This window comes from Camelus bactrianus, chromosome 6, assembly GCF_048773025.1.
Source record: "Camelus bactrianus isolate YW-2024 breed Bactrian camel chromosome 6, ASM4877302v1, whole genome shotgun sequence".
In the NCBI taxonomy this organism is placed as follows: domain Eukaryota; kingdom Metazoa; phylum Chordata; class Mammalia; order Artiodactyla; family Camelidae; genus Camelus; species Camelus bactrianus.
Window position 1 is genome coordinate 44,406,178 of NC_133544.1, and position 27,840 is coordinate 44,434,017.

General features: G+C 34.3%; 1 long non-coding RNA gene across 13 annotated transcripts in view; it reads right to left on the bottom strand.

Annotated features, from left to right (window-relative positions):
- Window positions 1-12,160: 12,160 nt before the first annotated feature.
- The window catches only part of LOC105078446 (uncharacterized), a 618,316-nt gene continuing 602,636 nt past the window's right edge, over window positions 12,161-27,840 (bottom strand). For 12 of the 13 annotated variants that reach the window (XR_012507535.1, XR_012507538.1, XR_006718939.2 and 9 more), the window contains one exon: window positions 12,161-15,314. This is a non-coding gene — a long non-coding RNA (uncharacterized LOC105078446). Of the gene's footprint in view, window positions 15,315-18,354; window positions 18,465-27,840 lie in introns of all 13 variants that reach the window. The other variant, XR_006718938.2, reaches the window with a different exon arrangement.

The window sequence follows — 27,840 nt, forward strand, 5'->3', positions numbered from 1 at the left end:
GGCTCCAGCTTGGGAAAAATGAGAGCGGTCACCGTATCTTTGGTCTCTCAACATACACAGTGCATCCTGGAAATTCACAGAAAAAGCAAATTCAGGTAAATTTTAGAGACAAAACCCCAAATAAATAATCCTAAGAAAATATTTAATTTGAATTAAAATAATGTCCTGATAACTTTCACATAAATAAAAGAAGCTTATCTATCTGGAACAAGCAGGCACCTTGACACTGAAACAAAGATTCTGGAAAATACATGCGATCAATTGCAAACATTATGATCTTTGAAACTGGTGACTTTCCCTTAATGGATAGTAAAAACAAAAAGCCAATAAATACATATAAATATGGAGGAAAAACAATCTGAAATGTTAAATGAATATAAGCCCTTCTGATTGTTATTTTTAAAAATCCTTGAGCATTCTCAATAACTTAATTTTATTATCAATAAATATTGAGAGTTTAAATGAAATTTATACTTTTTTTTAACAAGAGTTATTTGTATTAAGAGAATCTTTATTTTTTGTACTTTTAAAAATTTCCTTTGTTATACAGAGAGTTGGTCCAAGGGAATGACTTCTTAAAATCAAATCTGTACCATAAACTAGTGTAGATTTAGAGATTTCCAGGCATGTGCCTAAGATATACATTTGTCATTAATCAGTACAGTGTTTTATATGGTAAGTAGAGGGTAGACAAAATAAGCACAGAAAAAATAGGATTTAAAATTTAATTTACACAATGGCATATTGGGAGTAAGTAGTCTATATTCATATTTGCAGGTAAAATGAACACTTAGTAACCTATGTGAAAATAAGTGAAAATTTTTTTATGAACAGAAAATATTTTTGGTGGAGTGGTGGTAGTGGATTAACAAATGGTGTTATCTATTTAAATTTTGGTTTAGTGACTCCTTCCCCTTTTTTTCAGCTGATTTATTTAAGTGAAATACAGATGTAAGATCTTATTTATATGTATCAGTTTCTTTTTAAAGAGTCACTTTGATAATGTTTGCGTTAGTGTTTCTGTGTTTTAATCAGTTTGAGGTCCATTGTGAAGCAAGGCCAATGAGATGGCAATTTTGAATGCTAGCTAATATAATTCACTTGGAACACTTACAGGGCACTTACTACGTGCTGAGTACCATTCTAGACTCTTGGGGTCTAGTGCTGAACTAAAGCAATGACATCCCTGACATCAGGGAGTTTACATTCTAGTGAGGAAGACAGACAATGCAAATGAACACATACATATATAAAATATTAGAAAGATAAATAAAACAGCACAAGAGGATCTAGAATAATGGGAGATGGGTGTGCACAGTGGTGTGGATCCTCCTCTCTGGGAGGGTGATGTTTGAGCAGAGCCTGAAGGTACTAAGGTTTATGTGAAAATTCGTGTGTAAAGGGAAAGGTGGAAGGAATTGGGGAAGAGCCTTTGAGTCATAGTGATGAAAGGGAAAAGGCTGTGCTTTGAGAATGTCACTGGTTTATTGGAGAAATAAAGAAGATAGTAAGGCTAGAAGAGAATAAGTGAAGAGTGGCATGATTAAGGTGAGGGATCAGAGCATGGGACCAGGGCATGAAGAAGAAAGAAAAAGGGAAATTTTATTCTAAATATACTGGGGGTGACTAAGCAGGAGAGTGAAGTGGTCAGATTTGCATTTTAAATATCCCATTCTAGGTGCAGTGTGAAAAACAGAGTGTGGGTAGAGCAAGGGTGGGAACAGGAAAACCAGTTAGGAGATTGTTGCAATAGTCCATGTAGTGTCTGGACCACCGTGGTGGCAGTGGTGAGAAGTGACAGGGTTCTGAATTTTAATTTGATATGTTTTTATTGCGGAGATGATGGAAAATCGGCTGATAGATGCAGCAGTGGGTGAGTAGATGAGGAAAAGGCAAGAGTTAAGAATTACTCCCTGGTTTAGAGTGAAATAGCAGAGTGGATTATGCTTCCCAGTTTCTGAAATGGAGTCACTTCAGGGGTCAGAGGAATGATTCAGGAGTTCTGCTTTGGACTTGGTAAGTTCAAGTTATCTATGAGACATTCCAAAAGAGATGCCGAATGTGGCTGCATTTATAAAATGGTCACTCAAGGAAGAGACCAAAGGCAGATGTACATTTCCAGTTCATCAGTGTACCAATGTTACATAAAGCCATGGGAAGGGGTGAGTTCAACTATGGTGTCCTTTCAGAATAGAAGGTTGGTAAATGGAACTACCCCAAAATTGAGAAGAGTAGAAATCATCAGTGGAAATCCAGGACTGGTCAATGAGATAAGGAAAGCCAATTTTAATAGTTATACCCTGAAATCAAATGATGACTACTGGTTGGAGTAATGATCTCTTCCTGGAGTCGCCTCTTCCTGAGACACAGGAAAAGATGCTTTGCTCACAGAAGCAAAAGGTGCATTTTATGTGCCTGGATTTTGTGTCCTAGGTAGATGGAGAGACATGGAGAAGGGATAGTGTCTGTTTCTCTACTTTTGCATCAAAAATAATGAATTCTTTCCTTTGAAGGTACCGAATCATTCACTACAAAGGCACTAGCATAAATAGGAACATCACATTTTTGATAGATGGAAGTCCTAAGTAAACTTTAGTTGTTGTAGAGAGAGTAAAGTGGAGAAGGGCACTATGTGTGGATTTAGGGAAGCTCATTAAAGGTCATTACCATGTTCCAAGTCAGAGAGGATGGTGGCTTAGGCTAGGGTAATAGTGACATTCCAGAAGGGCTGGAACCCAGCCAACCTGGAACCAATGTGATTTATTCTAGTGCCAACTAGGTTTAGTAATTTCAGCGCCTAAAGGGGTTCTTTTAACATAGGATTTAATAAAGTATCAATATTTATTGAGAAAAGTTAAATTACTCTTTGGAACAAATTACTTGTGTTTCACCAAAAGGTTATTTTAGAAATGCTTATCCACAGGGCAGTATAATTGTCTGTTTCATGTAGTTAAAAGCTCTGTTCCTTGTCTCTAGGAACCTGGGGATGCCCTTCTCCAGGAGTGGCTCTTGAAAGATTCTGTCCCTGTTCTAATCTAGGCGTCTTCTCCTTTTCTTATCTGACTCCACGTCTTTCTCCAGGCTGCTTCACTGACCCACGATGGTGTTGCATTGATTCATGCCTTGCTGAATTCTTTATATCACTGTGGATGTCAAAGAGTTCTACATTTCTCACAGGTGTTCAAAGTTCAGTCTTTAGAATATTTAATTGAATTTCTGTTCCCAAGTTATTTCTCTTATTTACTATTGGGCACTGATGAAATTCACTAAAACTGTACAGTCCTCTTATCAAGATGTCTGCCAGAGTTGGAAGGGGTTATATGGAAATTCTCTGTGGCATTCAGTGAGAAAGAATAGCTTTGTGATTGGCTGATTGATCTATCTGTCAATATATTTGTAATTGACATACATATACAATGTGTGTATAAATTTAATATATGTGTCATATACATGTTATACATATACAAGTATATGTGTATATATACATATTTATACTTGTATACATGTAACATACATATGATATAGGTGTGTGTATATGGATATAAATATACAAATATATAATATATAAATATATATAAATATAAACATATATATAAGTATTATATATAAATATAAAAAAATATATATATATAAAAAAAACCACTTAGCACAGGGTCAGGAAAAGTGTCAACTCTAACCAAACTCGCCATCCCACTGTGAAAAAGTAAATACTTCTTTTTTGACCCAGCATAGTTCTGCAATAAATTACCAAGTAGCCAGACAGATAAAGCTAAAACATAAAATTATGAAATGACCGTGGCACCTTTCCCTGTCTAGGCACATGCCTTCATCTACATCACTTTTTCCATTTGGTAGTCCCAGACAGGAGGCACAGTCAGTAGGCTGGTAAAATGCAGACCAAAAGTGTTGGACTGTTTTCTTTGCTGCTTTTTGGCGAGCACTGCACTTTTAGGGGAAATACCAGGTGTGCCTAATGACTCATTTAGTATCAAAGATAAACACTTGTTAAAATACAGTGCTTGCAAACCTGGTTTAGTTATAGAATAAAGGTGTGTGAATAAAATCAAGGACTTGGAAGTGGCTTGAAATGGTAAGCACTAGGGCATTTGTTTAATACTACATAAATCCAATTGTGAAACAGAACACAAGACCCACACATACATGCAATTATAGAACTGAAATTTCTTTTTGACATAATTCAACGTATGAAAAATTTCAAAGCAATTATAAACTAGAAAAACATTTCAAAACATATGACAAAGTATTACTAAACTTAACACACGAGTATTGGAATCTTGTAAGATAAAATTTTAAAATTTTAATAAAAAGGGGAAGTCCAAAAATAAAGAAATTTATAAAGAATGTTCAAGCTCTCTAGAAGGCAGACAAACATTAAATAAACATTTTTTATCAAAATGAATAAAATTTATAAATATGTATATCCAGGTTTGTAAGGACATGAAGAAATGGATATTAATTTTTCTTGAGAACAATTTGGTAATATAACTTTTTAAAAAAACCCTTAAGAAAATAATCTTTTTTATCTGATAATTTGATTTATAGAAAATAAACATTAGTTATAACAGTAGTAAAAGAAAAACATCTATAAATGTTCATTGTATGAGAATGGTTTAAAAATCCCCCTGGCAAACTCACAGGCATAAAATGATGTTGCCAGAGGATATATAAGTATGTGGAAAAGTACACCCAGAACACTGTGTTAGGTATGGCCGTGTGTGCACATTTGTGCGTGTGAGAGAGTGGGAAAGAAAGGAGGCGGTGGACGAAAGATTGAGATTTTGGCTATGAAGCCAGACTGCATGGGTTCATATTCTGGTTCCATCATTTACTAACTCTGTCTTGGGCAAGTATTTCCATATTCTTGTGTCTTAATTTCCACATTCATAATTGAGAAAAAAATACCTTTCTCATCTCATTTGTTGGAAGGATTAAATAAGTTTACACATTCAAAGCATTTAGAAAAAGGGCCCAAATAAACACCCCAAAACATTATGTTTATAACCAAAATGTTAACATTGTGTATTCATTTATTCAACAAATATTTATTGAGAGCACACTGAAGGTCAAGAGTTTTATCAGCACTGGGGATGCACTGATGAACGAAACATCCTCAGGAAGGACACCCTTACATTGTAGTAAATATCCACAACATGGAGATAAATGAATAGGCAGTATAAAGTTATGCAATGACATGTTAATGAGGTTAAGAAATGGCAGGATTGGGGGGTGGATATAGCTCAGTGGTAGAGTGTGTGCTTAGCATGCACGAAATCCTGGGTTCAATCCCAGGTACCTCCATTAAAAAATGTAAATAAACCTGATTCCTCCCCCCTCCAAAAAAAAAAAAATAGGAAAAAGAAGAAATGGCATGATTAAGGAGAGGGGTCGTGGGGGCTGTTGCTTTAGATGGGGTTCTCAGGGAGAGCCTCTTTGAGGGGTGATATTTGAGCAGAGATTGGAAGTGCACGGCAAAGGCCGTGAGTATCTGGGTAAAGAACATTCCAACCACGGAACTGGAAATGCCTTGTGGTAGGAATGTGCGTGGCATGTTCGAGAAATCCCAGCTCAGTTCAGGGCTGGAGCAGGCTGAGCTAGGGAAGAGTGATGGGAAATTAAGAAGAAAGAGAGCCTGGGGCCAGGTCACTCAGGGCTAGGTTGGCATGGAAAATAATTGAGAGTTTATTTAAGCTATGCCAGGGATCCATTCAAGGGTTCTGAGCAGATGAATGCTTTAGAAAGATCACAGCAGTTGCTCTGTATAGGATGGACTCGTGCAAAAGTTAGCGGGATACTGGATTATTTAAATGATCCTTTGTCTGTCTATATTTTCCAAGTTGCTTACAATGGACAGGTATTCCTTTATAAGAAGATAAACTTGTCATTTTTTGTAAGCAAAGGTTTTGGGTAACAATTAAATATGTGAGCTAATTACTGTTTTTTCCATTTCCCCCCAGTCTTCAGAAGGGCCTGATTTTGTACAGACATATGAGGTCTCCATGTATCTGTTTTTCTTTTCTTTTTTTTTTTTTTTTCTCTAACCAATTCTTAAAAGTTTTCTCTTGTGAGTGATTTTTCCTTTGTCAGACCTCAAAAGACCTTTTTGGAGACATCAGCCTATCATTACACAGGGGCACCTTCACACCCACTGCAAGAACGGAACACTTTTCCTACCCTTCTTCCTTGTTCTGTTTTCAAGACCCTAGTACAATAAGTGCCACTGTTGTCAAAAAACAAACAAACAAACAAACAAACAAACTCTTCTTTTTATTGTCTAGTTAATGCTTCAGTCAATGTGAACAAGTGATTGTTGATTTTCTACACCAGCAGAAGCTGTGATAGTTACTACTGAAAAATGGCACATGTGAGCCACTGTATCATTACCTACCAGCCGACTTTGGCCAAAATAAATAAATAACTACCCCTCTCCTGCTGGCAGTGAAACACAGCGTGTCACATAGATGAGACTTTTCTGACTTTACGCCACATTGCCTGTGAGAAGGACGATCACTGCTTGAAGCGTGCAGTTCAAAGGATACTGTGTGCACTTAGGCGTTTACAATCATGGAGAATGTTGTCTTTCTCACTGTCATTTTTGTGGACAGCTACTTCATATCTGACACTGATGCCCAGCACCAGAACTCCTGGTAACACATAAAAAATATTCAATATATATTTCAAAAAAATCCTCAAGTAGGGTCCTTTCCTTTGCAAGCATATGTTTAAAAGTCAAAAAGTGTAAATGAATAAAATGGAAATCGTTGCGATCACAGACATTTTACATCACACACTGTGATTTTAAGTACATGTAACAGCCTTCTGTTGATCTATTTTTAAAATAATGATAGAAAGTAGCTAAAGTTTAATTCAGGCAAAATGTGAGAACATGTTTTGAAATACCTCTCTGTTTAATCACCATTTTCGACATGAGATGCTCCTGTTTGTCCTGGACTGTGCCTCAGAGCAGGGAAGAGACACAGAGCCCCAGATGCCTCTTGGTTAGGTAAACAGATGGCTCTAACTCATCCCATTCTGCTGTTTCTTCTTTTTGACCACAGACCGTGGAACTGTGTTCTAGCCTAGAAATGTATATGGCCCCCCAGACATCATCTCATATACCCTGCAAGTAAGTGACATTAAAACAACAAACAATAATTAGAGCTCATATTGCCTGAGCTTCTACTACATGTGAGGCAAAGTGCGATGGGCGTTATGTACGTATTTCATTCCATCCTAATGATAACCTATATAGTAGAGGCTAGTATTTTACTATCCCTGTTATACGTATGAAGAAAACTGAAGTCAAATAAATTAATTATTCAAGATTGGACAACTAGTAGATGACAGGATTGGAACTGAAACCCAGGCAGTCTGACTCCAGACCCTGTGTTCTCAATCACTTTGTTATTTGGGCTAGCAAAACCCATGCCCGGTATTCTCGGGGAAGCACATATTTGGACTTTCAGGATTCACCCACTGCATCACACACAGGAACTTCTCTATCAACGTCAATCCCACATAATGAAATTATTCATGACTTTTCTAGAACTGAAATTACATAGGTAGGGTTTATTTAAATGTTTCAGAAAACCGAGGTGAGTCAAATCAGCTATATAACATCTTTTCATTGGCCAAAAAGATTCCTAAGGGTGCATGCTGCCCTCATTAGTTTCTTTAAAAAAAAAAAAAATCTGTCCTAAGTGCTACTCGTCTTCAATTAAATGTTTTGCATAATATTTAGACTGTCTGTGCCGCTCTGTGAATGGAGCTGAGATATTTTTCTTAAGATTCAGTTTTGCTTTTTCCATTAAACAGGTTGAATGAGCCTCTCTTAGTGTCTTGTGTGGTTTAGGACCCCAGCTAGGTCTACAACCACATGCTCTCTCAACACACCCTATACACAAAGGCCCATTAGGCTCACGTGTTAGGTTCAGATGCATGATTAGATTGATCAAAATCTACTCACAGCCTCTGCAAAATCATTTCTGACTGACTAGCAATTGAATGTTTCTTGTTAGACCCAAAAAGAACATGAACTTATCTCTAGTGGCAGCAATTGAGGCAAAGAAAGCCTTTGCTCCTGTGTATACTTAGGATTTGCCCCACGTCCAGGCAGAGCTGCTGTATCAGCCATGCTAATGCTAACAACTGTCTGGGAAATCTGATCATCCGTTTGAAGGGAGCAACCCTGTTCTTACTGGTTTCTAAATTTATTTTAACTTCCATTGACACAAATTAAAATGGGACTCTTGCTGTCTATTGATTGTGTCAATAGGAGATGTTTTTCTCCCTCTAGAATTCATTTTTAAAGACTTTACTTTTATTAAACTAAATACTGTTGGTTAACTAAAGTCTTGGCTTTTATAGACTCAGGAGAGCAAGATCTAACATAAATTAATCATGACTTAATTGACTGAGCTAATTCAAGTTCCCTCCAGTCCACTGCACAACAGTATTCTTGTCCTCCCAAGGAAGGCTAAATGGTACATTGCTTCAGGGGTATCAACTTTTACCACTTTGGCACCACAATTTTTTTCTGAGACCTAAAGTTTTTAGCATTCTTGGAATTATCTCCAAATGTCTTCATAGTTAGGAAGACTTAATTAATTGACCCTCCATATTACAGCTGAGCAGTTTCTTTTCATTTTTCATTCCACACATGGACTTGCATCTTTATTTGTAATAATGTTAAATATACACACACACAACACCAATAACAAGTTGTCTGATTGCAATTTACATGTTTTTTTCCTACCTCAAAATAATTTGAATTCCTGATGCTACCACTGCATTGCTATAAAAAGCAAAAAGCACTTAGCAAAATGAGCTAAGACATCAAGGGTAACAGTTTTTTCAAAACATGAGTAGAAAGGATACTTAAGTACTGATAAAGCTGTAAAGAAACCATGAAAACTTTGTTTCCATACCTTAGTTTTCTAAGTGCCAGATATAAGAAGGCAATGCAATAGTATGTGAAAATACAAATTACTCAAGATTTTTATATTTTTACCTTTTATATATTTTCCTTAAATTATCACCAAAATTTATAACAACTTTTAAAGCTCAAGAATTGTTCACTCTTACAGTGATAGGAGAGAAGTATGTAAAGGAAAAAATAATTAAACTTGGTATTACCTTTTTTCTCCAAATCAGTACTCCATTCGTTGGAATAGCATAGGGCACCGAAGAATACAGAAAAATGTATTTTTTTTCTAGAGATTAGAATTCCTGTGCAAAAATCTCGGTTTCTTAAAGCAGTTTTTTGGTTTTGTTTTCTTTTGGTTATTTGTGTTGTGTTATGTTTGTTTCATTTTCGGTTTTGTCTGTTTTTTTTTATTTCTTTGTTGGTTGGTTGATTTTGTTTTGTTTCGTTCCACTCAGAGTCGTCTCCTAGCTCCCCTCTTAGGACCTAAATGCAACTAAGAGTAATGAGACTGATACTGTGAGTTCAGGGATGTCACTGATTTTTCATTGACTGATTATAAGCAATAAGACATCACGTATCACAGGAATTAAAAGTCAGGGAATAAAGGACATAATGTTTAAGCTTTAGTGAGGCTCTCTTTGTGTATCCCATGATATATTTAGTATGTCTTCTTAAAAAATTAATATAAAAGAAAGATACGTGTGTGGTCAGATAATAAGAATTTTAGTTTTATTTCTGCTACTTGCTGCCAGCTTGGGCAAACCTGATATATTCAGGCTTTGTTTTCCTCAACAGTAAAGTGGGATTTTAAAAATCTTAGATGTTACTTACTAAAGATTAAATGAAATCACACGTAAAAGCATTTGATAAACAGAAAAACAATATCTACTTGTGAAGAGGCCCTGTTCTGCTTTTGAGATGAACTAATTCCAGGTATAAATCAGTTATGGAATCATAGTCTCTGAGTTTTTTTCTGATTTAATTTTATTGATCAAAAAACAATCCCACCATTTCTGAATTGGCAGGTTTCTTATAAATTTGGGGTCAAGGGTTTCCTACCAGTGTGTGGTGAGCAAAGCCAGGTGAGCCCTGCCCCTGAGCTACTGAGTACATAGACACAGGAAGCATGTGGAGGCACCGTCGTTATATGCACCCCAACTCCTTTTCCTGCTCAGCCTTAAGCACTGAATCTGTGGAGACCTTGGAATTTAATAGATGCAAATCTAAAAGAAGAAAAATCAAACTGCAGCCGCTGACCTTTCACTGGTTCTCATTGAACTACAATTGCCGGTCTCACTGTAGCACGGCTCCTTCTGATTTCCCAAGACCGTCGACCGGGCACCGGAAAAGGTTAGAAGATACGACTGAGCCAGGGGGATGGTGACCTCCTTAACAAGTTCCTTGAAACTAAGGACTTACTAGGCAGCAGCTTTGAAATAAAGAACTGAGCTTTCACCAAATTTCGTTTCCCGTAAGTTAAAGTTCTCACTAATTAGATATCAAGCCTATATTAAAAAGCCAATATAGTAGACAATAGATCTGACATTTAATGTGACGCTTCTGAGGATATGGTTAAGTGGACGGAGAAAAAAAAATGCCCTTTAAAACAGACATAAAAATTTTAAATAGATATAAACTTATTTCTTAGATAATAGTGAAAATGAAATGAAATGCTCAAGTTCTACATCTTAATATAAAAATTTCTTTATTCTTTTTTCCACATGATTTCCTAAAAGTGAGTTAATCAAGTTAAAAGTTAGATGTACATGTAGGTTTAGTCTGTTTAAAAGCTTGAATTGTTGTTTTTTTGTTTGTTTTTACACAATTTAGATTCTATCTACTTCTTAACCACAACTGGGAAATTAACTCCTTGCAGGTATCTCAAACATAGGATTAATTAATGTATTTGCCCCTCTACTGTCATATGTTGGGTTGAATTATATAAAAATATTTTGGCAAACAAAGAGATCAAATCTTAGGAGTTTCATGTGGTTCAACCTAGTATATCTGTTTCTACCTCCTAGTCTTGTTTTGTGAAAGATGTGGTCCTTCCTGACGTATAGTACAGAGGGTATTAGACAATATCTGTATATGTAATCAGTATCCTTATAACTATGAGAATTTAAAAATGATTTTATTTGGTTTCCTGAAAATCTTATTATAAAGAGGGTTTTATGTCAATGATAGGAGGAGAGATTGCATTTCTGCTACCTTCTAGTGTTTTGAATATAGGAAATATTCTGGGTTGACTGTATTTGAAGCACTATTTCCAAGACTCAATATAAGACTCAGTAATTAACATTAGTGAAACCTTTGTTTTAGGATTCTGTGTAATATGCAGTTCAAGGTACAGCATATTTACTGTACACACAGCATTTGATTCTATTTGCTTTCTTGGCTAAAAGACTGTCAAATACAAGGAAACTACTTTTCTAGCAGTTTTTTTTTTTTTTAAAGAAATATAAATTTGTGTGCAACAGTAACTACCCAATTAAATACTGACTTCAATAAACTCTAAGTACATTTTCCTAGTATTCTCCCTAAGGAATATTTCATTACAAGGTTTGATCCTCTTATATGTCCATTTTGGTTATAGATCATTAATTATTGATAGGGATGATTATATTTTACAATTTTGGTGGTAATATTTCATTTCCTAAGAATACTCTAAAACAATGTGATATCCTTGACAAACTGAAGTATTTCTGTTATATCATGAAAATAGATATGAATGCTGAAGTGTGCTTTAATGCAGCTACATGTAATGAAAACTGAAATTAAATTTTAACTTAATAAAGGAGATTGTTTTTTAATTGAATGTATTTTCCCCTCAGTTGAGAGTATTCCTATTTTAATTATATTTTACTGAAAAGAAGGAAAATAAAAATCAATTTATTTCCTGACAGCTAAAAGAAAATTTCCCACCAAAGATGTAAAGAATTTTATGATAAAATCAATTAGAATAATTTGAAATTGACTAATTGTAATTTAAAGTTTATAAATTGACTTATGTTCCAGACCATGAGACATAAGCATAATTTTAGTATGACTACAATTTTTTTGAAAAGCCATGAGGATATATGGATTGAATATGGATAGGAAAAAAGAAGGAAACATTTACATGTTTTCTGAGCTAATATTGCTTTATATTTTAACAAGTTAACAACACATTAACTTGCAGAATTAAAAAAATAGTATCTCAAATTTTAAAATGAATTTTGTAAGTAATAACATTTATTACTGCTGATAAAATTCAGAGAAGATAAAAAATGAAACAAAGGAAATACATTCAAACAAATGTAATCTATGATCTGGATCAGGAATACACTTTCTGGTTCTGCATCGCAAGTTTAGGATCTTACATACATAGTTTTAGACATGCTGTGCTTGCAACGCTTGGTAAGTAGGTATCTGGGCATCCAAGTGGAGATCTAGAATAAGCAGCTGAATATAGTAAAATAACAACGTCATGACAATAGTAATGACAACAATAACAATAGCAATGCTTACCTGGCACTCCTTGTCAGTTGTGGGTCTTAAAGTTTTATCTGAGTTATCTCATCACTACCTATGAGATAGGTACTATTATTATGCACATTTTCCAGATAATGAGACTGAGACACAGAGAAGCAGCTTTTTCCCATGGTCACACTGAGCTGAGATATGAACCAAGTCAATAAGAGTCCACAGCCTACACTTTTACTGTACATTCAGTCAATTCTTGTAGAGGCAGGAGACTGCAGTGGAGATATTTGTGAATAGTCATTAATTGACTTACTATCATACCTGAGTACCTTCGTTTCTTTCCTGTGGAAATTAGTGAAACTCTCTTTGTGCCCATAGGAAGACAGTTTTCTCCACTTGGACACTAGATTGTTTGCTTGAGGTCCACTCAAGGGTTTTACTTCTGCAGTTACAGCTTAGTTCTGTTCATAATCAATTTAATCTCTTCTCTCTGAAAATTCCCATCAACATAAAAACTGTAGTATCTTCCTCTTAAATTCTAGCCCTCACAGTATACCTCTAGCTCCTACCTCATTCTTTAATCAAACATATTCTATACACAGTATTTCTACTTCTCTCTTCCCTCATTCACTTTTCAGTCCACTTTGGTTAAACTTCTTGCCCTTGTCTACTGAAACTGCTTTTGTTAAAGTCACCAGTGTCTCTATCTTGATAAGTCCAGTGGTCAATCCTTGTTTCTCAGCTTAGAAATTCTCAGCAGTGTTTCCACGTCCACACCCTCTCCTTCTATGATCTGATGTCCTGTGACTTCCAATACCATCTTATGTTCATGACTATAAAGTTTATATATCCAGTCCCAATCTCTGAGTTTAAGAATAGTATACTTATCGTACCTTTTCAGAACTCCATATAGATGTGTGGTAGGTATTCTAAACTTCATTTGTTTCAAAGAGAAGTCTCACTTTTGGCTCCAACTCTCACTTCCCATCATTCTGCTCCTAGTCCAGCCTTCTCCATCTCAGTAAGTGATGCAGTATGTATGTATGTATGTATGTATGTATGTATGTATGTATGTATGTATGTATGTATGTATGTGTGTATGTAGGAGTCTGTTGTTTTCCTTTTTCTGTACATCTAATCCATCAGCAATTTCTGTCAACCTTACATTCAATACATTTCCCAAACCTTACTCTTCACCTTTTCCATGATTACTGCCTCCATGATTATTAAACTTCTAAATTATTTGTCTGTAATCTTGCCAATTGGTTATTTTTGAAATATGTAGCTCCACTGCTTAAAATCTAATTGTTTTTTCATCATGCTAAAAGAAATCCAAATTACTTTGCATAGCCTATGCAGTCATAAATGATCGATCTGGCCCCTGCCTACCCTCACACCTCTTTTCATACTGTGCTCTATCCTGTTTCCTCTTCTTTGTCTACTTTAGTTTCTTACTTTCCTCCAACAATGTAAGTTTATTCCCAGCTTAGACATTTACATTTGCTTTTATCCCTGGAACTCTATTTTCATTGGATCACAAGCCTGGGTTATTTTCATCTTTCAACTTCCAGTGGAAATGATACTTCCTTCATAGGGCCTACATTGCCTAAAGTAACCCACTCAATCTAAGTTACTGTTTCCTACGTTTTCCTGTTTATTTCCTTCTTGGCCCTTAATAATTGCCTTGTGTTTTATTGACTGACTGATCATTTCATCCATTCAATTACTGCTTGTTTTCCTACAACTTGACTGTTAGTTCTAAGAATATAGGTGCTTGATCAGGGACATAGAATATGCTCAATAAATGTTTGCAGAAGGGATTAATATTTTAGAATTGACAAAGGATTTTTATGTATATAAACTCACCATCTAATTAACTATTATCGGCAAGAAATGCAGTATCTTTCCTCCTATCCTAGAGGCCTGACATAAATATGGCTTAAAGATCATCTATTCCAATTCTGCTTGTGTGCTACCATTATGAAAACATCATTTTAGAGAGATTTAATTGACTTGCACAAATCCTAAGAAAGGATTGAGATGGAGTTTACCCGAAACAACTTAATGTTAAATTATTCAGTGACTTCCTTATATCCCTCCTTTGACAGTTTGTGTGTGACTTATTTTAGAAAATACAGATAGCATCTACAGATTAACTTCTTTAAGTAAAGCTATATACTCGATATTAAACTTGACAAGATTAACATCTGAAGAAGTTACCTTTTTGAAGCAATAATAGATACATGTATGACTTTTTAGGAAAAGGGTGTTTCTCAGTCTCTATCTGTGAGATTTAAAAAGGGGTAAAAAATAATTAATCCAACAATACTAGGATATCTCCCATCAGTCATCAAGGTGATCAGAATATATCTATATTCAGATTGAGCCAATACATACTGAATAAATACTATGTGCTAGGGATTCTGCTGATTGCTTTTGCTATGTTATCTCATTTAATTTGCATAATCATTTGGTAGTTATTTTTATATTTTTTCATTTGACAGAAAGCCTTGTATAGCAAGTTAGCTACCAAAGTCCTCTGACTCATAATTAATTGCTCCTTATATTGTCTCTGCACTGGCAGGAAAATGTGCAATAAAATTTGTGGAAAAAAATTGGCATCTTGACAACTATATTGTAATGTACCATCATGTTATACTAGTACTCATCTCCTCAAGCCCAAAGCCTTGGATTTTCCTTTATTTCTTCTTTTCCTTCATGTCCATCGTTCATATTTAATTCATCAACAGATCACGATCATTCTGTCTCTAATTTGTGTCTTGAATTGGTTCACTTCTCTCCATCTCCACTGTCGTTGTGCTAGTCCAAAGCCATACCATCTGTAAGCTGTGCTAACTGGTATTTCTATTCCTGCTCTTGTTGCTTACAAGCCATTCTTTGTAGGCTGCAAATAAAAAAAAAACAAACTGAAATCAGATCACCGCTCTCCGTTGAATGAAACAGAAACACAAACCAAAAATAAAACAACAAAAACTCTGTAATGGCTTATTATTGTGTTTAGGATCAAAACCAAATTCTTACCTTGGCTTACAAGACATCATCTGATCTGACTCACAACTGTTCCATCTCCTACTAGTCACTTCTTTTTCTAGGTTCCAACTACAAGGGCTTTCTTTCTCTTACTCAAACATGCCAAGCTCTTTCTTGGTCTTGTGGTCTTTCCATTTGTTATACCGTTTTCGTTTAATGGTTTCACAACATTTTTTTCATGACTGGTTTCATAATTCTGGTCTTTTTTTTTTTTTTAAGGAGAACCTCTGTGATCATTTCATTTAGACAGTTTGCCTCTCCTCCCTCTACCTGTTTAGTTACCCTTAATTATACCACAGTATTTAAAAAGAAATTAGTGATCACATATTAGTATTGTCTATTTATTTACATGTCTATTTTTCAAATTTCCTCACAGAGGCATATAAGCTCTGAGAATCAGGACCTTCCCTGTGTGATTACCGGTGGGTTGTCATGCTTTAGCGTAGTCCTGAATACCTGTTTCTGGAATGAGTCTGAAGATGAGAAGGACACAACTGGAATTAAGGAAAATGACAATCTTTAAAATTTGTTAGTATGACTTCTTCATTTCACTTTAACTCAACACATAAGATTGAGTCTTTATTATATAACATACAATGAAGAGGAAAGAACAAAATGATTTCTAAGGAGTCATTTTTGGTACTTATGAGAAATATACCTTAATTAGAGAATAACAATTATCCATCTAGCCATGCTTACAGAAACATTCCTAAAAAAGCTGTCTTTGTATTCAATAACAATGTGATTAATCTTCCATATAATAATGGAGAGCATTCCATTAGAAAATGACTCATATTGGTAATCTAGCCAGATGTGTCTCTCATTATATATAATTAAATTCACAATCTAATTTCAGATCACTTTCAATTCAATTGTATTGAATTTTAAAATATTTTTTTCACAAACAGTAGCAAAGATAAGCTAAAATCAGAGCTGATGATTAGAAAAGATTAATAAAACATCCTCTCATAAGAATAATTAAAAAGAAAGGATAATCAAGATGTCAAAAAGGTATCTGCACCCTCATGTGCAATGAGACATTATTTACAATTGCCCAGATATGGAAACAACCCAAATGTCCATCTACATATGAATGGATAACGAAAATGTGGCATACATATCCAATGGAATATTATTCAGCCTTAAAAACTAAGGGAACCCTACCTTTTGACAACATGAATGACCCTGGAGGTTATTATTAATGTGAAGTAAGCCAATTACAGAAGGACAAATATTGTGTGATTCCACTTACACAAGGTATCTAAAATAATCAAATTCACAGAAGCAGACAACAGAATGATGATTTTGAGGAAATATGGTGGGGGATATGGGGAGTTATTGCTTAATGAATATAAATGTCAGTTATATAAGATGAGTAAGTTCTAGATATATATATATATAATATAATGCCTATAGTTAATAATAGAGTATTCTGCACTTCACAATTTCTTAAGAGAATAGATCTCATGTTAAGTGTCCTTAACATACACACACAGACAATCACATGAGGAAATTTTTGAAGGTTATGGATATGTTTAGCATCTTGATTATAATGATGTATGTATGTCCAATCTCATCACAATGTTAAAACTGCAATTTTTTAAATGTATCAATTATACCTCAATAGAACTTAAAAAAACAAAAAAGATGCAAAAGGCACTATTAGTTATAATGAGGATATAGATTCATTATATTATACATGTTTAAAATATCAACAAAAAATGAACATGTCAATAAAATTGAAAACTTAGATAAAATAGATCATTTGCTGAAAAACACTTAAAAGTATCAAAATGGCCTCAAGAAGTAAAAATCTGAAGAGACCTATAATTATTAAAGAAATTGAATCAGTGTCCTGTCTTCTGCTCCCACTTCTCAGTCTTGAATTTAGAAGAGTTTACAAGGACCTTAAAGAAAAGGTAATGTTAGTCTAGTATAGTACTCTAAAGTCTACAGAGCAATAGGTCTTCCAAATTATTTTGAAAAGCTAATATAATTACCACAAAACCAGACAAGTACAGTAAGAAAAAGAAAAGCTACAGGTCAATACTTATGAATGTAAATGCAGAAATCCTAAAAACATTAGCAAAATATATAAAATAATACATAGAAAAATACATCAGAATCAAGTAGAATTTAACCCCAAAGTGCAAGACTTGTTGAGTAGTTTAAAAAATATATTTTAATTGCTACAAATCCCTAAACAAATAATAATTAAGGCATAAATATTAGAAGCATTCAATTTAAAGTCAAGAATAAGCAAGGATTCCAGCTATAATGGCTTCTAACATTTCACTCAAAAGATTCACTAAAGTTAAGATTTTTTTTTTAAAGATGAGATAAAATTATTAGGAAAAAAACTTTACTATTTGCTTATGAAATAACTGTTGCTGTGAAAAAACAATTCAATAGCATCAACATAAAAAGTAGTAGAAAGAGCAATTTTCTATGCATGAACAACCAGTTAAAAAATACTTTTCACAGTAGCAACTAACCCTATCAGGTATTTAGAAATAAAGGCTATACACAAAGTGTAAGATCTGTATAGGGAAAAAAATGTGTGTGTGTGTGTGTGTATAATTTTACATATTTACATATATGTAAAATCACTAAAGGATATAAGATGCAAAATAAATGAAAACATATCCCTTCCTTGTATGGATGGGGGATGCAATATTGTAAAAATGCCCATTTTCTCATAATTTATGTATTCAAGGCAATTTCATAAAATATTCCAACAGGACCATTGTTTGAAATTTATATATGGAAGACTAAAGAGGTTTAAAAGAGCAAAGAAAAAAATTTGAAACAGTCTTTTAAAAATCAAAATACAATAAGAAATATGTACAAATTATTAGTTGTGCCAAAGCCCATGTCAGCAAAACAAGACTTACCACTTGACTTAATCGTAGGTTCAACCTTCTCCAGAAATGGAATTTTTTTTTTTTTCAGTAACACCATTTTGGGTCTGTGGTTGTCTCTTTAATAATTCTCTCCTTTTAAACTGAAAAAATATATATGCATGTATGTGTATGTGTAACTGTACACCTGAAACATTGTAAATCAACTACACTTCAATGAAAAAAAGTAATTAAAAAAAAGAAAAATGTACAGATTATTAGTATAAAGCTTAATGTATCGCCACTAAATGAACTAACTCATGACATTACTATGCAGATTGAGACAAAACACCACTTGCACATCATTAGCCACCTTCACATTCTCCTCCTCCTCCATTAGTGATATCTCCCAAAGGTAATCACTTTATAACTTCTAAATCATATTTTAGTTTTGCCTGTTTTTGAACTATGGTTAAATGGTATAATAAACAATGTATTATTCTATGCTTGCCTTTTTTTCAACAGTGTCTGTGAAATTCACCCATTTCTTTAGGTATAAAAGTATTTCATTTATTTTGCAATACTATATAGTATGTAGTTTCCTTTTATTTATTTTTGTTATTATGCCACAATTTATCCGTTTTACTACTAATGGATATATGTCTTGTCCCCTGTTTGGGGTTATTACAAACAATACTACTACAAATAATTTTGTGCTTGTCTTTGGTACACACACACACCCACCACACTTGTTTTGTGTATATATCCAAGGATTGGATGGATGTGTATACGTTCAGCTTCAGCAGGCACTGCCAAGCACATATCCAGAGTAGTTACCCCAATTATACTCCCAGTTGGAGTGTTCCGATTGTTCACAACCACCCCAACGCTTGATTTTATCAATCACCTTAATCGTAGCCATTCTGGAGGGGCTGTAACTGTGTATTGTTATAGTTTATTTTGCATTTCCTGATGACTAGTTGACTTGCTTTTTATTTATTGACTATTCAGATATGCTGTTTTATGAAGTACCTCTTCAGGTCTTTTTGTTCATTTTTTATTAGGCTGCCTGTTTTTGTATCTGATTGATATAGATATTTTTTCCTGGATAGCAATCCTTTGTCAGTTTTATATGTTGTAAGTATCTTCGTTCATTCCTAGCCTTCCTTTTTACTTTCTTACATCTTTTGGTGAATAGACATGCTTAATTTTAATTAAGTCTAATTTATCAATTTTGCCTTTATGATGAGTACTTCTTTTCATGACCAGTTTTGGTGATATCTGTCTATCCTCCATGTATCTGTTTCTTGTGGCTGCTGTGGCAAATTACCAACAACTTGGCGGCTTAATGGAGCAGTTTATTCTCTCCTGGTTGTGGAACCCTAAGTCCAAAATTAGTATCATTGTGCTGAAATCAAAGTGTTAGTAGGGCCATGGTCTCTCTGGAGGCATATGAGAAAATCCCTTTTATGCCTCTTCCAGCTTCTGGTGGCTGCTGACAATCTTTGGTCTGAAGCTTCATGACTCCAGTTTCTGCCTCTTCACAACTGCCTTCACCCCTTGTGTGTGGTCAGATCTCCATCTGCTTTCCTTTTATAATGATACATATGATTGCATTTCATATAATCCCAGATAATTTCCCCATCTAAAGATTCATTTTTTAATGCACTTTTTAAAACTTGGAGTATAGTTGATATACAATGTTGTATTATTTTCAGGCATATAGCGAAGTGATTCTAACTAGTTATACAAATACACATACTCTTTTACAGATTATTTTCTATTATAGGTTATTAAAAGATACTGAATATTGTTCCCTGTGATATACAATAGGTTCTTGTTATTTATCTATTTTCTGTATAGTAGTGCATTATCTGTTAATATAAAACTCCTAATTTATCCCTCCTCTTTCTTTCCCCTTTGGTAACCACAATCTGTTTTCAGGTATGTGAATCTATTTCAGTTCTGTAAACAGGTTCATTTATATAACTTTTAAAAATTCCACACATAAGTGATATATGACATTTGCCTTTCTCTGTCTGACATACTTCACTTAATATGATAATTTCTAGGTCCCTCTGTTGCTTCAAATGGCATTTTTTCATTCTTTTTTATGGCTGAGTAATACCCCATTGTATATATTTACCACATTTCCTTTATCTAGTCATCTATTGATGGACATTTAGGTTGCTTCCACGTCTTACCTATTGTAAATAGTGCTGCTGTGCACACTGGGGTGCATGTGTCTTATTGAATTAGTTTTCTCTGGATATACGCCCAGGAATGGGATTACTGGATCATATGCTAACTCTATTTTTAGTTTTTTAAAGAACTTACATACTGTTTTCCATAGTGGTTGCACCAATTTAAATTCCCACCAACAGTGTAGGAGGGTTTCCTTTTCTCCATAGCCTCTCCAGCAATTATTTTTTGTAAACCTTTTGATGATTGCCATTCTGACTAGTGTGAGGTGATAATTCATTGTAGTTTTGATTTGCATTTCTCTAATAATTTGCAGTGTTGAGCATCTTTTCATGTGCCTGTTGGCCATTTGTATGTCTTCTCTGGAGAAATGTCTATTTAGGTCTTCTGCCCATTTTTCGATTGGGTTTTTTTTTTTTTATATATATTTTGGAAATAAATCTCCTGTTGGTCATATTGTTTGCAATATTTTCTCCCATTCTGTAGGTTTTCTTTTTGTTTTGTTTATGGTTTCCTTGCTGTGCAAAAGGTTTTAAGTTTAATTATGTTCCATTTGTTTATTTTTGCTTTGGTTTCCATTATTCTAGGAGACATTCCAAAAAAAAAATATTGTTTTGGTATATGTCAAAGAGTGTTCTGCTTATGTTTTCCTCTAGGAGTATTATAGTATCTGGTCTTACATTTAGGTCTTTAACCCAGTTTGTACTTTTGTGTATGATATTTAGAGAATGTTCTATTTCATTATTTTACATGTAGTTGTCCAAAATTCCCAGCAACACTTATTGAAGAGACTCTCTCTTCTCCACTGTTAATTCTTGCTTCCTTTGTCATGGATTAATTGGCCATAAGTGCATGGATTTATTTCTGGGCTTTCTAACCTGTTCTGTTGATTTTTGTGCCAGTATAATAACTGCTCTGATTACTGTAGCTTTGTAGTACAGTCCAGTCAGGGAGAACGATTCCTCCAGCTCCATTCTTCTCCTTCAATATTGTTTTGGCTGTTTGTTGTCTTCTGTGTTTTCATGCAAATTTTAAAATTATTTGCTCTAGTTCTTGAAAAATGACATTGGTAATTTGATCGGGATTGCACTGACTGAAGATTGCCTTGGGTAGTACCGTCATTTTAACAATACTGATTCTTCCAATCCAAGAACATAGTATATCTTTCCATTTGTTTGTGTCTTCAGTTAATTTCATCAACATCTTACAGTTTCTGAAGTACAGTCTTTTGCCTCCTTAACAGGTTTATTCCTAGGTATTTTATTCTTTTGCATGCAATCATAAATGCAACAGTTTCCTTAATTTCTCTTTCTGATAGCTTGTTGTTAGTATATAGACATGCAACTGATTTCTGTATGTTAATTTTGTACCCTGCAACTTTACCAAATTCTTTGATGAGCTCTAGTAGCTTTCTGGTGGCATCTTTAGGATTTTCTATGTGTAGTATCATGTCATCTCAAACAGTGACAGTTTTATTTCTTACTTTCCAATTTGGATTATTTTCATTTTTCTTCTCTGATTGCCATGACCAGAATTTCCAAAACTATGTTGAATAAAAATGGAGAGAGTGAGCATCTCCGTCTTGTTTCTTATCTTAGAGGAAAAACTTCGATCTTTTCACCATTGAGTATCATGTTAGCTGTTGTTTGTCATGTATGGCCTTTATTATGTTGAGGTTATTATGTTCCCTCTGTGCCAACTTTCTGGAGAGTTATCATAAACGGACATTGCATTTTATTAAAAGTTTTTTCTGCATCTATTGAGATGGTCATATGGTTTTTCTTCTTCAATTTGTTAATGTGGTTTGTCACGGTGATTGATTTGTGGACGTTGGAAAGTCCTTGCATCCCTGGAATAAATCCCATTTGATTATGGTGTATGAGCCTTTAAATGTATTGTTGGATTTGATTTACTAGTATTTTGTTGAGGATTTCTGCACCTATGTTCATTAGTGATATTGGCCTGTAATTTTTTTTTTTTGTAGTATCTTTGTCTACTTTTGGTGTCAGGGTGATGCTGGCCTAGTAGAATTAGTTTGGAAGTGTTCCTTCCTGTGCAAATTTTGGAATAGTTTGAGAAGGGTACATGTTAACTCTTCTCTACGTGTTTGATAGAATTCACCTGTGAAGACATCTGGTCCTGAACTTCTGTTTGTTGGGAGTTTTTAAACTACTGTTTCAATCCCAGTACTGATAGTTGGTCTATTGATATTTTCTATTTCTTCCTGGTTCAGTCTTGGGATATTGAACTTTTCTAAGAATTTGCCCATTTCTTTTATGTTGTCCATTTTATTGGCATGTAGTAGTAGTTCATAGTAGTCTTGTGACCCTTTGTTGGTGTCAGTTGTAACTTCTCCTTTTTCATTTTTAACTTTATTGATTTGGGCTCTCTTTTTTTCTTGGTAAGTCTGCCTAAAGGTTTATCAGTATTGTTTATCTTTTCAAAGAACCAATTTTTTTAAAAACTTTTGTTGATCTTTCCTATTGTTTTCTTTAGTCTCTTTCATTTATTTAAAACCTGATTTTTATGATTGCTTTCCTTTTATTAACTTTGGGTTTTGTTTGTTCTTCTCTACTTGCTTTAGATGTAAAATTAGGTTTTCATTTGAGATTTGTTGTTGTTTCCTGAGATAATCTTGTATCTCTATAAAATTTCTGCTTACAGCTGCTTTTGCTGCATCCCATAAATTTTGTATCATCATGTTTTCATTTTCATTTGTCTCTAGGTATTTTTAAATTTCCTCTTTGATTATTTTAGTGATCCATTGATTGTTTAGTAGCATATTGTTTAGCCTCCATGTGTTTGTGTTTTTTGCAGTTTTTCTCTTGTAGTTTATTTCTAGTCTGACAGCACTGTGGTCAGAAAAGATGACTGAGTTAAATTTTCTTAAATATACCAAGGCTTGTTTTGTGGCCTAGCATGTGACCTATCCTGGAGAATGTTCCATATGCACTTGGAAAAGAAAGTATACTGCTTTTAGATGGAATGCTCTGTAAGTATCAGTTAAGTCCATTTGGTCTAATGTGTCATTTAAGGCCTGTGTTTCCTTACTGATTTTCTGTCTGGATGATTTGTCCATTAATGTAAATGGGATATAAAAGTTTCCTACTAGTATTGTGTTGTTGATTTCTCCTTTTGTCTGTTAATATTTGCCTTATATATTGAGATGCTTCTAAGTTGGGTGCATATATATTTACAATGTTACATTTTCTTTTTGGGTTGATCCTTTGATCATTATGTAGTGTCCTTTGTCTCTTGTAACAGCATTTATTTTAAAGTCTATTTTGTCTTATATAAGTGTTGCTACACCAGCTTTTTAAAAATTTCCTTTTGTGTGAAATATCTTTTTTAATCCACTCACTTTCAGTTTGTACATGTCTCTGGATCTAAAGTGAGTCTCTTATAGGCAGCATATATACAGGTCTTGTTTCTGTACCCATTCAGCCAGTCTGTGTCTTTTGGTTGGAGCTTTTAGTCCATTTACAGTGAAGGTAGTTTATTGACGTGTATGTTCTCATTGCCATTTTGTTAATTATTTAATTGGAATTGTTTTTGTAGGTCTTTTTTCCCTCTCTTTTGTTATCTTCTCTCGTGATTTAATGACTATCTTTAGTGTTATGTTTGGATTTTTTTCTTTTTTGTGTGTATACCTACTGTAGATTTTTGGTTTGAGGTTTTTGTATAGCAGTCTCTTTATATATGTGTGGTTGTTTTAAGTTGCTGATATTATAATTTCAAATGCATTCTAAAAACCCTGCAGTTGTACTCTCCTCCCCCTCATGATTACTATTTCTAATATATTTTACATCTAATTGTTTTATGTACCCCTTAACTGCTTATTGTGGATACAGATGATTTTACTATTTTTGTCTTTTAACCTCCCTACTAGTTTGTGTGTGGATGATTTTCTACTTTTCCTGTATGTTTGCCACTACTGGTAAGCTTTTTCATCTTGTGGTTTTCCTGTTTCTATTTGTGGCCTTTTGTTTTCCACCTAGAGAAGTTCCTTTAACATTTTTTGTAAAGCTGGTTTGGTGGTGCTGAACTCTTTTAGCTTTTGCTAGTCTGTAAATCTTTTGAATTCTCCATCAAATCTGAACAAGACCATTGCTGGGAGGGGTATTCTTGGTTTTTTCTCTTTAAAACGATGAACTTTAAATATATCATGCCACTGCTTTCTGGCCTGCAGGGCTTCAGCTGATAGCCTTATGGGAGTTCCCTTGTGTGTTATTCGTTGCTTTTCTCTTGCTCCTTTTAATATTCTCTCTTTAACTTTAATTTTTGTCATTTAATTATAATGTATCTTGGTGTGTTCCTCTTTGGATTTATCCTGTATGGGACTCTTGTGCTCCCTGGGCTTGGATGACTCTTTCCTTTCCCTGCTTAGTGAAGTTTTCAGCTATTAGGTCTTCAGTATTTTTCTCAGGCCCTTCCTCTTTCTGTTCACCTTCTGGGACCCCTATAATGTGAAATTAATGTACTTAATGTTGTCCCAGAGGTCTCTTACTTTTCATTATTTTTTTTTTTCTTTTTTCTGTTGAGCAGCAGTTGCAAATCTGCACATACCTGAATCAAACAAGCTACATGGATCCTCACTACATGTTCACAAGCCAGGAGCATTATGATCAGCTTCAGACTGTCATTTCCACAAAAAACACTGACATTATCACTTTTAGGGACCATGAGCATATATATTCAGAGCAAAGATGCAGTGTATCATAAACTACTTATTAAAGTCCTTGTTCATTCAGTTAAGTTAAATTTTGGCTAGTTTTTGACAAAATGCTTTTAATTTATAATCTGATTCGTTAAAAAAAATTTTGACCTTATATATGATTTTTATTGCCCATTTCTCTGCCTTCTAATTCAACTACACATTCGTGCCTTCTCCAACTTTTCTATTTCTGTACTGTTTTTTCCTTATTGGAATTTAAGAATTGAATTTGTCCTAATTTTAAACCTTTACATCATGAAATATTTTAAATATAGTATACAGAAGAGTATAATAAACACATGTGAACCCAGGTACTCATAAATTAGCTTAAATATGACCCATCTTGTATCATCTACCTCTTACTACAGGTATACCTATCAAAACTATTCTCTCCATTCCTTTAGAGTTATTTTAATGCAAATACAAGGAATCATATTACTTTATCAAATATTTCAGTACACATCTCTAAAAGACAAAAGCTACTTTTAATATAGCCACAGTGTTACCAGCTCTAAAAATGAGTTTAATTTGGTCTTCTTTTCCTAAGTTCTTTTTTTTTTAAACATTTTTATTGATTTATAATCATTTTACAATGTTGTGTCAAATTCCAGTGTTCAGCACAATTTTTCGGTTATACATGAACATATATATATTCATTGTCCCTTTTTTTTCTCTGTGAGCTACCATAAGATTTTGTGTATATTTCCCTGTGCTATACAGTATAATCTTGTTTATCTATTCTACAATTTTGAAATCCCATCTATCCCTTCCCACCCTCCGCCCACTTGGCACCACAAGTTTGTATTCTATGTCTATGAGTGTATTTCTGTTTTGTATTTACACTGTGTTTTTTTGTTTGTTTTAGTTTTTGTTTTTTTAGATTCCACATATGAGCGATCTCATATGGTATTTTTCTTTCTCTTTCTGGCTTACTTCACTTAGAATGACATTCTCCAGGAGCATCCATGTTGCTACAAATGGCGTTATGTTGTCGGTTTTTATGGCTGAGTAGTATTCCATTGTATAAATATACCACCTCTTCTTTATCCAGTCACCTGTTGATGGACATTTAGGCTGTTTCCATGTTTTGGCTATTGTAAATAGTGCTGCTATGAACATTGGGGTGCAGGTGTCATCCTGAAGTAGGGTTCCTTCTGGATACAAGCCCAGGAGTGGGATTCCTGGGTTATACGGTAAGTTGATTCCTAGTCTTTTGAGGAATCTCCACACTGTTTTCCATAGTGGCTGCACCAAACTGCATTCCCACCAGCAGTGTAGGAGGGTTCCCCTTTCTCCACAGCCTCTCCAGCATTTGTCATGTGTGGATTTTTGAATGACGGCCATTCTGACTGGTGTGAAGTGATACCTCATTGTAGTTTTGATTTGCATTTCTCTGATAATTAGTGATATTGAGCATTTTTTCATGTGCCTTTTGATCATTTGTATGTCTTCCTTGGAGAATTGCTTGTTTAGGTCTTCTGCCCATTTTGGATTGGGTTGTTTACATTTTTTTCTTATGTCGTATGAGCTGCTTATATATTATGGAGATCAAGCCTTTGTTGGTTTCAGTTGCAAAAATTTTCTCCCATTCCGTAGGTTGTCTTTTTGTTTTACTTACGGTTTCCTTTGCTGTGCTTCTTTTTCTAAGTTCTTGAGAAGAGCGTTTTGTCAGAATTCTTTGCTAATATTTACATTTAAGACTGAACATTTCCCAACAAGAATGGTTTCAGCTGCAACCTACTAGCTGGGGTATGTCTTATTTTCATCATACTCAGTTCAAAATACGATAAATCTCCACTTTCAATCTAGACCATTCTTTGACCCTTGGGTAATTTATATGGATGTGCTTAATAGCCTAACCAATGGGGATTTTTTTGTGGTTATAATTTGTTTTTAATTTCTAGCTTATTCCACTGTGGTCAGAGAACATATTTTATGATTTAAATCCTTTGAAATTTTAGAAATGTGCTTCATTGTGTGCCAGTGGTTAAATTTTACAGTTAAATCAATATACATAAATGCTCTAAGAGCACTTGAAAAAAAATGCACTATTGTTAGGTACAGTGCTCTATTGATATCAGTTAAAAACCAGTAGTGTTAATTATCTTGTTCCAGTCATTTATATCCTGCTGATTTGGGTTTTTGCTTGTTTCATGAGTCTTTGAGATATATATGTTGAAATCTTCCACTGTAGTAGATGCTGTAATGTGCCACTCAAATTCTCTTTAGAAATGAGGATTTAGTACCCCAGCTGCACAGAGGAATATAGGCCAACAGCTTTTAGGTGATAACACACCTCAGACACCTCCCCAGATTTCCCTATACCCAGTCAGTAACTGGTCTCTGAAGGAGTATAAAAGTCTGGCTTTCTTATCCCAATTTGGAAAATATTGAAAAGATCATCTCATCTTCAGAACTCCCCTCAGGGTAAACTAAGACTTTTGTGGAGACTGCATTATTTCAACTTTTCCCATTGACCAGTTTTGCCTCTTTCTCTTTCTTCTATAGGTACTAATCCTAGGGGTACTCCTCAACAAATTTGCAAAATGATAATCTCCATGTAAGGATCTGATTCCAGAGAATGCAACCTGTAGCAGTGATGCCAGGAAGGGTCCAAGAAAACA